At 40.5% G+C, this 11,957-nt stretch overlaps 1 long non-coding RNA gene across 1 annotated transcript; it reads right to left on the bottom strand.

The window, feature by feature from the left end:
* Positions 1 to 891: 891 nt before the first annotated feature.
* LOC113894941 lies at positions 892 to 9,153 on the bottom strand. The gene is made up of 2 exons (XR_003511708.1): positions 7,726 to 9,153; positions 892 to 1,929 (listed from the first exon to the last, which is right to left on the bottom strand). It is a non-coding gene; the product is annotated as an uncharacterized LOC113894941 (long non-coding RNA).
* Between the last annotated feature and the right edge of the window lie 2,804 nt (positions 9,154 to 11,957).

Here is an 11,957-nt window from a genome sequence, read left to right as displayed (position 1 = left end):
CATAGCAGCTGAGCTTCTGAGAAAGAGTATTTGTGTTTGTTTTATGTTTATTAACTAGTACAGACTACTTATCTTCTTTACTGTCTCTTTCCTTCTTTATTCTCTCAATTTCCATTTTAGGTATTATAAGAGGCTCACTAGTTTTAACCTTTTAAGAATGCCTTATTCCCTAAGCATTAAGATTTCCATTTTAAAAGACCAATTTCCTTGTGTCCTTTCCCGAGGAGATTTCCTGTGAAGTCTGTGTACATGGTTAGGTGGTAGATGGCAAGTGTCCTGTGTATTTGCAAAAGGGAAGAAGAGAAGGAAAGGAATCTTAATGGAATGGGGCATACAGTCAGATGAAGACACACTGTCCCCCCAGCCCTCGTCCCTGTCCCCCCAGCCCTCGTCCCTATCCCCCCAGCCCTCGTATCCCCCCAGCCCTCGGGGCTGCCTGCATGGGTCGGACGTGGGAAACATGTCCTGTGAAGAGCGCTGCAGATGCAGGAGGCCAGTATGCATTTAAGAATTTACCCAGTTACACCAGCGCCCACGCCCGCTCCCTGGTGAGTGAAGGTATGAATGTAATTTCATCTTTTTAACCTGCAGATTGCATTCTCTCAAAATCAGAGGGAGTTTTAGATTTTGATCTGAATGTTAAAAACTAAGACCTGATAATGCCTAAATGACTGAGATAGTCATTTCAGTGGAAAACAAGCTTTCACAAAAATCTGTCATTTCATCCAAATGATTCAACCTGAGATTTCATAGAGATGCTGTTTAAGTTAGCATAGTTAACATTTTTGAAAGAACAATACACATTTATATTGCCTGGTAAAATGGGATATATTATCTCTCTCAAAGAGTACTTAGCTAAATAATAGTAGACTAACACAGATACAACCTTAATTTGATGAATTATTTTGTAATGTTTATTGCACAACATAGTCACAAAGCAGAATAATCAAGGGAATTTCAGCAAACAATAAACTATATTTTGCATTTTAGAACTGACAGTTATTATATTGCATTATTGATTTTTGTTCTCAAATAAGTTCAGATACATAGCATAAACCAGACTATTTTGCCACAGAGAAGGACAATCTTGAATTATTTCCCCCATTTAAAAAGTCTAATTGGAATCCCGGTGTTTTTTTTCTCAAACCATAAGAGCACATTTGTCCTACGAATACATAAATAAGGTAGAAATTAGAATAATACTGTTGTAGATGTTATTGTCTAGAAAAAAAGTTGCTCCTAATATAAATGATACAAACCACATATGTAATTTTAACTTTTCTCTTAGACACATTTTAAAAAGTAAAAAAAAAAAAAAAAGCTGATAAAATTAACTGTATATTTTAATATATCCAAACTCTTATTCTAATATATAATCAATATGAAAAACAAACACAATATTTTAAATTTTTTATTTTTGTATTGAGTTTTGAAAAGCAGGATTGTGTTAGCATTTTTGGTACATCAAGTGACCAGCAGCCACCTGTGAGCAGTGGCTGCTTGTCTGGAAGAGCACCCGTCCAGAGCACCGTGAAAGCAGAATGACACACGAATGTCTGTCCTTGGATCTGAGCTGCCTCAGTTGTCCACACTGATAAGTTGGTCGGAGGCCAAAAAGAAAATGTTTCAGAAATGTCACAGACTTAGTGAGTAAAAGCTCTGTTGGCCACATCTGTTTCATCAGGTGCTTCAGAGGAGGTGTGTCTCCCAGCATGACTTTAGAGAACAGTCTTTCCTGCCCGTTGGTAAGTTGTCCGTTGGCCACAGTTCCTCTCATCCCTCTGGGCCCCAGAATCTTGACCACGGGCCGGAGTCTCATACAGCCATGAATCCAGTCATGTTCTCACAAACCAAAATCTGCGGTGGGCGAACAGGTTTCCTCATTCACAAAGGGCTGCACATAGACCCTCAGTGGGATTTTGCAGGCTTCTGAAACACACACATTTACATGATAAAGACTAATGAAGATGATATCATCCCAGCTCTCCCTAAAATGAGACTATGACCATTGCCTGACATTTTTTAGATTTCTTTAGAAGGATTTAAACAACACTGCCATTACACATGGATTCAAAGGACTTGGAATTTTCTTAAATATTGCTGTGTTACAATAATCCTCAAGGTTCTATAGCCACTTTTAGTGGCAAACGTTAAAAGAAAGGAACAGTTTGTCTTTTAATGTGACCTCAATTACATAGTATTTTAAACATATTTTATAATTTAGAATGTTTATGAATCCCTATTTTTCCGGTTTCACATGCAGGGTAACTGCTTGTGGATTGCCTATAGACTGAAGATTTAGAGAAAGTCATTTTATTTTTGTTTCATAATTCAGTTATTTCACAGAAGCATCTGGTTGCATTTCAAATTGCAAAATAAAAGAAGTAAGTGTCAAAAGGGCAAAAGTTAAAATCAGTAAAGCATTGTGTTTTAGGATTGTCTTTGCAAAGCAAATACAAAAAGTCAAAAAAGTGAATAAGCATTAGGTTTTTCCCGATGAGGCTGACTCCACATAAATTGGCATAAGTATACTAAGCAGAGTCAATTACATAATTACACTGCCATTATGTAATTTACTTGTCATTGCAGAGTATTCAGTCTGGTTACCAAGGTCTACTTTAGCTGGTGCAAAATTTCCAGATGTTTACTTATATAATAGGATTTGTAATATCCTTGTAATTACTTCCTGTTTGGTCACATTCAAATTTCCTCAGTGTTAATCACGGATATGTTTCTGATCAAGGTCATTGCTAACATTTTGAGCATTTATTGGTTAAAAACTGCTTACTGCTTAGACTTTTATATGTATCTTCAGTGTTTTTTTTAAACATTTATGCACATATAATCTCAATATTGGTATTGTAATACTCATAACCACATGATAAGCAGAAACATAGCTAATAATTTTCTACAACATTTTTTGTTCAAAGTTTTTCTCTTCCTCTGGAACAACTCAGGGTGAGTTTCTGGCTTCTTGACAAATAGAAAAAGAACCTAAAATATCACTGGAGAGATATCAGCTATCCACCCATCTTAACCTAGTTCGGCATTTCTTCTTTCTGTATCCTGATCTAGTAAAGGCCATTTTTGTCATTATTACTTTCAAATATCATCTGAGATCAGATAATATAGTCTTAGCTCATAAAGCCCAACCATTTATATACTTATCTTGGAGAGCAATAACAAACTTGACTAATTTATGTTTGCTTGTTCAAAATTCTAATTTTCACACACTCTGTGGTGTACTCTAGAAGGTTTGATCGCATGATTTTAACCTCAAGATTCAGTCTTTTCCGTGTCACCTGGCCCAGAGGTGCACCTGGGACAAGACAGAAGTGTTGCCATGAGAACAGACTCTCGAGTCCTTGGCAGGAATAAGCACTGCTGTAGCGAAGACTCCAGGCTCTGACTTGGTTGAGCTCAAATAAGCCAAATGGGAGAAAGCCTCTTCCAGTTATACTGCTTGAATTGGTACAGTGCCATAGTCTGTAATGGACAACGGCATCTCACCAATCATTTGCTCTTCTCAAGACCTGGTTTGCTGCCACCTGTCCCAGATCAATGTTTTGTTCCATTCCTATGGCCATCAAGCTTTTCAAAACTAAAATCCTCTAAAATCCTAGAAGATATCCCAGACTGGCTGAAGGAATGTGGAGCCCTTGGTGGCCAGAATTTAGTTTGAAACGCCAAATAGCAATCCTAAGACTGCAAAATCATGCTGGTCTTCTTAAATAATTGTTTTCAGCACATTTTGAAAAATGACCTGGAATACCCATGGACATGCAATATTTATATCTATGTTATCGTCACTGCGATTCACTGTTAAAAATGACATGCGTAATCTTCATCAGATTATATAATAATATTTATTTTCCATTTAAAAATTATTTTGGGTTATGCAAATACAATAGGCTTCATATTTGAATTTTTGAGAGCTGTTGTTTTCCCTAAGCACTCTGACAATCAGTTGCGGATGATGAAAACTTACAGGTATGGTAGTTAATCTGGTTTGTAATGGATACAAGTAAGAAGGACTTGAATGTGACAACTGTCACCTCATAACTGCCTCTTTTTAACTTATTTTATAGCCTATCATGCAGCTAATATATAGTAGAATGCAAATAGCATATTCATGAGCTATGATTCTGTTTACATTTTTTGTCAAGATTGTTACTTACTTTCAAAGTTCCCAAAATGTTTATATTCATGCACCCTTTTGAGCAAACTCTGGGAGATGGTGAAGGACAGGGAAGCCTGGCATGCTTCAGTCCGCAGGGTGGCAAAGAGTTGGACACGACTGAGCGACTGAACAGCAACAACCCCTAATTTCAGTAATATATTCCAGGCCCCCTAGCAAGCTGAAAGAATCGCCAACACGCCCGTTTATTAACTAATCAGGTCCAAACAATGGAGCAATCGTGCATTCCATGTCTGACTGACGTCACTCCGCTTTCCTGGACATTTTAAAAATGTCCTGTGCGTTTCCTGGGGACTTCCCTGGGGGCTCCCCTGGGGGGCTCAGACAATAAGAATCTGCCTGCGATGCAGGAGACCCGGGTTCAGTCCTTGGGTCAGGAAGGTCCCCTGGAGGAGGGCATGGCAACCCACTCCAGTGTTCCTGCCTGGAGAATCCCCTGGACAGAGGAGCCTGGTGGCTGCAAGTCCACGGGGGTCTCAGAGTTTGAGCTGACTGACTAACGTCGACTGACACTGAGTTTACTGAGTGAAATCAGCAGACAGGTGACAGGTGTGTAACTCCTTATGTTCAGTGAAAAATGGGTATCATACAAAGAGGATTCTTAGGAGAAAAGTTAGAGGCCAGTACTCTTTTTTTTTTTTTGAATGCCATCATTCTGTTATCTGTGGTCTTTGTGATATACGCAGAAAACTTAGATGTGCATTAAAAAAAAATAATTTCCACATAATTATGCAAGGAAATAGACTTAAAATCTCCAAAGATCAGCTTTCCAAGAGTCAGGCAAACTATGGGTCATGGACCAAATACACCAGAGGCCTATTTATTTATAAATAAAGTTTTATTAGAACACAACCATGCTCACTTACAGGCTGGCTGTAGCTGCTGTCACACTATAGGAGACATTGGAGTGGTTTCAGCACAGACTGTATGGAAAGCCTGAAAGGGTTATCTGGCCCTTTACAGAAAACACTGATGACCCTGGTTTTTCACAGCACCCTACCTTTTTGGTAGCAGCTAGGAATAGATTCCCGTACTCCAGACTTCTTCTCCTTAGCATAGGGTTCTTCGTCCCATTTGCTTCTTAGGAAGTTAGAACAGGTTTGTTTGTGTGGAGAACAATAATTCTGTGAATAATTATTAACAGCAGGAATTTTGCTGGAAGTATGGCTTAGTAAACTTTCCCTACAGAATTAAAATTCAAAAGGGCATCATTTCTGAGAAAAGTTTAGAGTATGAATTGACTTGGTTATAATTCAGTGTTGACTTGCTCATCTATAGCTCAGGAAGCAGGCAAACAGCTAACTTTTTACTTTATAATCCCTGTGGTTTTCTGAATGCCATATATTTCATTTATTCGAAAAAAGAAGGCTTTGAGCAAATGCTTCCCTTCCTTTTCTTAGTTATTTAGAAATCCAAGAGGACCTTTCTTAAGCCATTCCTGTCATCTCACCTGCCTTCAGGGAGGAAGGGGCCCAGGCGCTGAGGATGTAGGTCATGTGCCCTTTGTGTTTGAGTATCTCTAGCCGAAAGGTTACAGATGAGATATTGAGGAGAACTATTACCAACTTCTTATTAGGAATACCTAAATTATATCATGAGTCTAAATAATGTTTTAACTGTTGCAGCAATCAATACGCTGTAGCCATTGGGATACACTGTAGAACTCAGGAAAAAAGAGACGCTCTGTCTGCCGGCTCCACGGCTGATGTGAGCAGGAGGGAGCCTTGCCTGGAGTGGACAAGGGGAAGGTAACGAGAGACTGGACTCCACACTCCCACCACCCGTTTTCCTCCACTGCCCAGAGTTTGAAGGCAGTTAGTGAATTAAGCTTGGAGAAGGCAATGGCAACCCACTCCAGTACTTTTGCCTGGGAAGTCCCATGGATGGAGGAGCCTGGTGGGCTGCAGTCCATGGGGTTGCGAAGTGTCGGACACAACTGAGCAAACTCATTTTCACTTTTCACTTTCATGCATTGGAGAAGGAAATGGCAACCCACTCCAGTATGCTTGCCTGGAGAATACCAGGGAGGGGAGCCTGGTGGGCCACCATCTATGGGGTCACACAGAGTCGGACACGACTGACATGACTTAGCAGCAGCAGCAGTGAATTAAGCTTATCATTTTTAAATCTCTCTCAATACCTGGGTCACCAGCTTCCCTTAGAAATGAACAAAACAAAGCCAATAGGTAATTTTCCTCCCAGAATAGTGTTGAACAGTGTGTTTCGGGAGTATTAGGCCTCCATTACAAACACACTTTAATGAAATGATTTAGTGGTTCTAAAGCTTTCTAGGAGCAGGCTATGCCTGGAACCCATTTCCTCAATAAACTTTCACTGAAAAGCAATTACGTACCATGAGAGTCAGAGTTGAATTAAACCCATGGTCCCCTCTAGGAGTGAGCTTTGCAGTTGAAAACACAACTGTGTCTATAGCCTGTGCTCCATCGAGGCAGGCAGTGAAAGCTCCCTTTGCTTAGAATGACCAAGGAAAGCTTCTTGGGAACATCAGCTAAGCATGATGGATGAGGGGAAGCTTGTAGGCAGGCAGGAGGACGAATATTTGGCTGAGAAATGTACCGAGTGGAGAAATGTGAACAGTGCTGGATCTACAGGGAAGTGTCGCTCAGTCTGCGTAAGCCTTGATTGTGGGCAACGCTGACTCAGACAGGCTTCCTCTCCACTTCCTACTCTGGGTAGACACCTGTGCAGTGTCCCTCAGCATCTGGCCCTCTGTGATCCACAAACCTGGCTGACTTGGTGCACCCCAAGCAGAAGAAAAATCACCCAATGCATACAGACATTTTTGCAAGTCACCAGTTGAAACAAAGCCTCAGTCACTAAAAGCACAAACTGCATTGACGAGGTCTCCACTGACCAAGCAGCGTAAAGGATGACAGTGGTTATTTGAGTAAATTTGGCAAAACTCCAGTATCTGAATAACTCCCGTGACACTACAACGTCACCTAACCACTAGCTAAAGCTTTGCCAACAGAGGCCTACGTCAAAGTTACTGTTTTTGTAGCTATTTTAACCTTTTAAATTATCTGACCTGAAAAAAAAAAAATCTGACCTGAAAGGGCAAGTCCTGTGAGATCTGAGCTAAATTATACCTGGAAGCTTAGATTTCAAAAGATAACCTGTGCTAAGCCTCAGACAACAGAATTTAAACTCTTCAGAGCCGCTTTCCCCAAACACCAAGCTGGTCCTGTGCAGTCCTTTCTTCTCCCTCTCTCTGTCTCACCCCTTAATACACTCTTCTGTAATTTCCTCTTTACTCATTGCAGGCAGTATTTTACATCCATCTTCAGGAAACTTTTTAAAAAAATAGGTAACAGTATATATACTTTTAGGCATCTTGCCACTTTGCTTGTTTCAGATAACATCTGTGATTAGTAAATGCCTTATTGTTTCTCAGGGCAAATGAAAGGAAGGAAGGGTCATCTGACTGATGGAAGGGAGGCCAAGACAGAGATGCTGTGGGGACACAGCACAAGTGAGCAGGCATTTGAGAAAGGAATGCATCTTACCAGGGTTTTCAGACTTAGGGGGGCGTTGTCTATATGCCTTCTCCAGGTTTTTGTAGAGGGCGGATCTGTATCACGTTCCTGTTGAAAGTATTCTGGACTAAGGATCTAAGCAGCTCACAACATTGTGGAGGCTTAGGTGGAAGGATGGAATACCACTGCAGACAGGAACCCTCCATCCGCAGGAGTTTAGACTGCAAGCCATTAGCCAAGACAGGCCCTTTGAAGGACAAAGAACAAGTGTCAAGATTTGAGTTTTCATGGCCGAGACTGCAGCTGCCTTTCCAATTTCTGATTGAAAGTGCCGGAAGGAGAGCTGCCAACATTTCATTTTTAAAACCTGTCAAAACGGTGCTATCGATCCTTAATACAAAGATCCATTGGGGTATTTTTTAAGTAAACGTGTAAGTTTGCCCTGGCCATAAGTGTAAATATAGAGAATGTCTGTAGAGAATTCATCGGAGTCCCGCGCGTTTGCTTGTGACCCAGCTGCCGTCTTCAGTGGCCGAGACGGCGGGGCTTCCAGCCCCGCAGACACCGGAGCCCAGGCTCGGCGCCCAGCCCGGGGGCGCGGCCGGCCGCCTCCCGGACGCAGGCTGGACGACGCAGTGCAGCGGTTCAAATGCTCATTTCCTGGTGTTTCCCGGGGGCGTAACAGAGTGTGTGACACGAGCAAATGAATGTCGGGAGACTAACTGTCGGAATGACCTTAGCGAGGCCGCGTTTTTCTGTGTAAGTTCTCTCAGGTGTGTCAGAGCATGCCAAAAGCAGCATGTACCTACTGCTGGGAAACCTGTCAAGCAGTCTGCATGTACCGTATGATAATAAATCCGAAGAGCCCACCAATACTTTGTATTCTGTGGTTTGAAATGTTAGCACAATTCAAGAGTGGCACAGTGGTCATTTCCTCATATCTGAAATGTGGAGTTACATTCCTTGAGTGTTTTTCCATTTTCTCAGATAAAATTATACCCTGGGTTTCACAGTATTTTTAATATTATATAATGATGTCATAAAATCATAAAGTTAAAAGAGGATCTTTGTACTCATTTAACCCAACCAGCTCATTTCACCAAAAAGAAGTAACAGCCAGAAAGGTAATGACTTATCCATGATCACAGTTAGTGGCTGAGATCTGGGCTGCCCATCCAGTCCAGTGCTCTCACAACTGAGAAGTCAGTTCACCAAAGTCAAGGCAGAAATTTATATAAAAATTGATTTTCATTATAAAACACAAAATACAGAAAAGTACAAAATTACCACAAGAATTCTTTCAAAGACAAGCATTGTCTTTTTTATCTAGCATTAGTTCTTATAGCCTTTATCATATTGCAACTGTTTTGTATCAACCTATATCACTATCGCACGGGCATCCCAGGTGGCTTAGTGGTAAACAATCCACCTGCCAAGCAGGAGACCTGGGTTCCATCCCTGGCTTTGGAAGATCCCCTGGAGAAGGGAAAGGCTACCCAGTTCAGTATTTTTGCTGGGAAATCCCATGGACAGAGGAGCCTGGCAGGCTCTGGGATCATAAGAGGGTTGGACACAACTTAGTGGCAAAACAACGATTACTGTAGAAAGCATTGTTTGCATAATCTTCGCAGACATTTATGATAGTTGCATAATAATCCAGTCTTATTTTTTTCTCAGTAACACTACAGAAAGCTTTTCTGAGTTTGGGGAAATCTATCCTAAGGAAATAATCCTAATGTTGAATTGTCAGGCCAAATGAGATGCAGTGGTCCCTTCATGATGATTCTTTCAAACCTACAGTACCTGAGAATGAAAGGGAAAATCCTTTATTTTCACTCTTAAGACACGGATTGTTAGCAACAAGAGTTGTAAAAAGATCTGGAAGTCTTTCTTGAGTTTGGCCATCCAATCAGTTAGCAAACATTTGTGTAAAATATCTGAGGGGAAGGCATAATATTTCAGTGAGGTTCCCTCTCAGAACTGGAGCTTGCTACCAACTACTACTAGGTCCAAAATCCTCACCTAAACAATGACTTCTTAATTAAGGGAAATGCTGGAGAAAAAAACTGCAAGTCCATTTTTACAATACAAAACATCTTTTTATTTCAACCTGTTTTTCACAATCTCTGGACTACTTCAATGAAAAATCAGCTGCTTGTACTTAAGGTATGTCACTAAAGCAAAACCTAAGTAGGAAGGTAAAGCTCCTGGTAAAGAAAATACCATCCAAATAACGAGTAAAAAGCCCATGTGGTGTTTGTACACTACGCTTCTTCCGTATTTTCTTTCGGCAGAATACTACAGCCCACTAATTGCCTGTACAGCTGATAACACTAGTGACATGGACCACCCTCCATCTCCAAGGACAGGTTTGCAGTTCACGTTTTCCAGCAATTTTCTGTCTCCTGGTATGGAAGTCGTCATCCATAGTAGACCCTTTGCTCCAAGAAGTGGAAATGTAATATAAACAAAGGTCATTCACACTGGATGCCATGTGACATAACCATTAATAACCTACTGAGGAAGCTCCTTCACCTCATTACCCGAGTTAAGGATGCTGTGTAGCATCTGCCGTATGGAAGGTGTCCAGTGAATGTTTCACCACACAGTGAATTTTCATTTCTACTTTGTGTGTCTATCACTTTCCCACTGACGTTCAAAGGAACTTGATACAATTTCCAGAGGTGGCCCATGGACATGCTATAATTGGCCAGTCATTACCAACACTCCCTCCAAGACGCTGGAAATCATTGCCTTCCCAGCTAGGGGTAGTCATGTGACCCGACCACTACAAAGGAAAGCTACTGGAGGCTCTGGAAAAGCATTTGCTTTCCTGATAAGAGCCAGATGACTAGTGCCCTGCCTTCCCCGTTCCTTCCTTTCCTGATGCACATGTACTGTCCAGGGCTAGTTGGTCACTTTATCGTATCTGAGGGAAAGATGCAAACTGCAGAAACACGCCCTGACATCTTTGAGCTGATGGTAAACATGAATAATTACCCATAACCAAACTTTATTAAATGAGGAAAACTCCCTATTTGGTTTTTTGCTTTTTTTGCCATGCCTTGTGTCTTACTGGATCTTGGGTTTCCCTGATGGCTTAGTTGGTAAAAAATCCTCCTGCAATGTAGGAGACAATTTGATTCTTGGGTTGGGAAGATCTGCTGGAGAAGTGACAGGCTACCCACTCCAGTATTCTTGGGCTTCCATTGTGGCTCAGCTGGTAAAGAATCCACCTGCAATGTGGGAGACCTGGGTTCAATTCCTGGGTTGGGAAGATTCCCTGGAGGAGGGATAGGCTACTCACTCCAGTATTCTGGCCTGGAGAATTCCATGGACTGAGTTGCAGAGTTGACACAACTGAGTGACTTTTAGTTCCTCGACCACGGATTACCCTCAGAAAGGACAGTACAGTCTAACCACTGCTAGACTGCCAGGGAATTCCTGACTCTTTGTTTAAACCACTTAATAGTCATATTTTCTATTGCATATTTCTCACAGCATTTCTAACTACTTTCTTACAATATAGATCAATAGTTCCTTTGTAGTCACTTCCAGCTTTTTTCAACTCCAAATGAAATCATCACAACTGCTAATCAATACAATTATTTAAAAATGTGTACAATAAGCCTTACCTATATGTTACTATAGTAACAGCAGAATATGTCACCATCCTTGCTATATAACAGCAAATCAAAATTCAGCAGCATTGTGACTTATATAACATTGGCAGGGTTAGCATGTGCATTATTAATCTTAATTTTCCTGCTGTTAATTTTCTAAGAATTCAAGAAGCTAAATAAATTAATACTTTAAATTCAATTAAGGTTAAAGGAACTAAGTATCAACAATCAATATAAGAGTGTGCACAAATTTTATTGATATATTTCATAGAAATTTAATAAGTTACATTTTATTATATTAATACATGCTTATTAGTTTAACAAAGGTTCCAGTTTTATATATTGGCTCATAAAAGAAATACAAACTTCTTAAAAATAAAATCTATATATGGTATACAGCTTTTATTTAATTCCAAGGAATGAATTTTTATTTAACCATACATGTAAAATCTTTGGAAACAACAATATATTATTTCAATTTCCTGTGCTCTGGGATTAATCTAATGTTTCTTCTAAGCTCAGATCCTACCATCCCCTCCTTCTGAAAGCTGAAGAAGAAAGACATGGGAGACAGACTGGACAAGTAACACGGGTCTAAGTCAAGTCTCCTTGCTTCCCTGGGTTCTGTTAATTTATGCA

This window comes from Bos indicus x Bos taurus, chromosome 7 (genome assembly GCF_003369695.1).
Source record: "Bos indicus x Bos taurus breed Angus x Brahman F1 hybrid chromosome 7, Bos_hybrid_MaternalHap_v2.0, whole genome shotgun sequence".
Lineage (NCBI taxonomy): Eukaryota > Metazoa > Chordata > Mammalia > Artiodactyla > Bovidae > Bos > Bos indicus x Bos taurus.
Note: the sequence above shows the minus strand (reverse complement) of the source record. Positions and strands in the feature narration are given on the sequence as shown.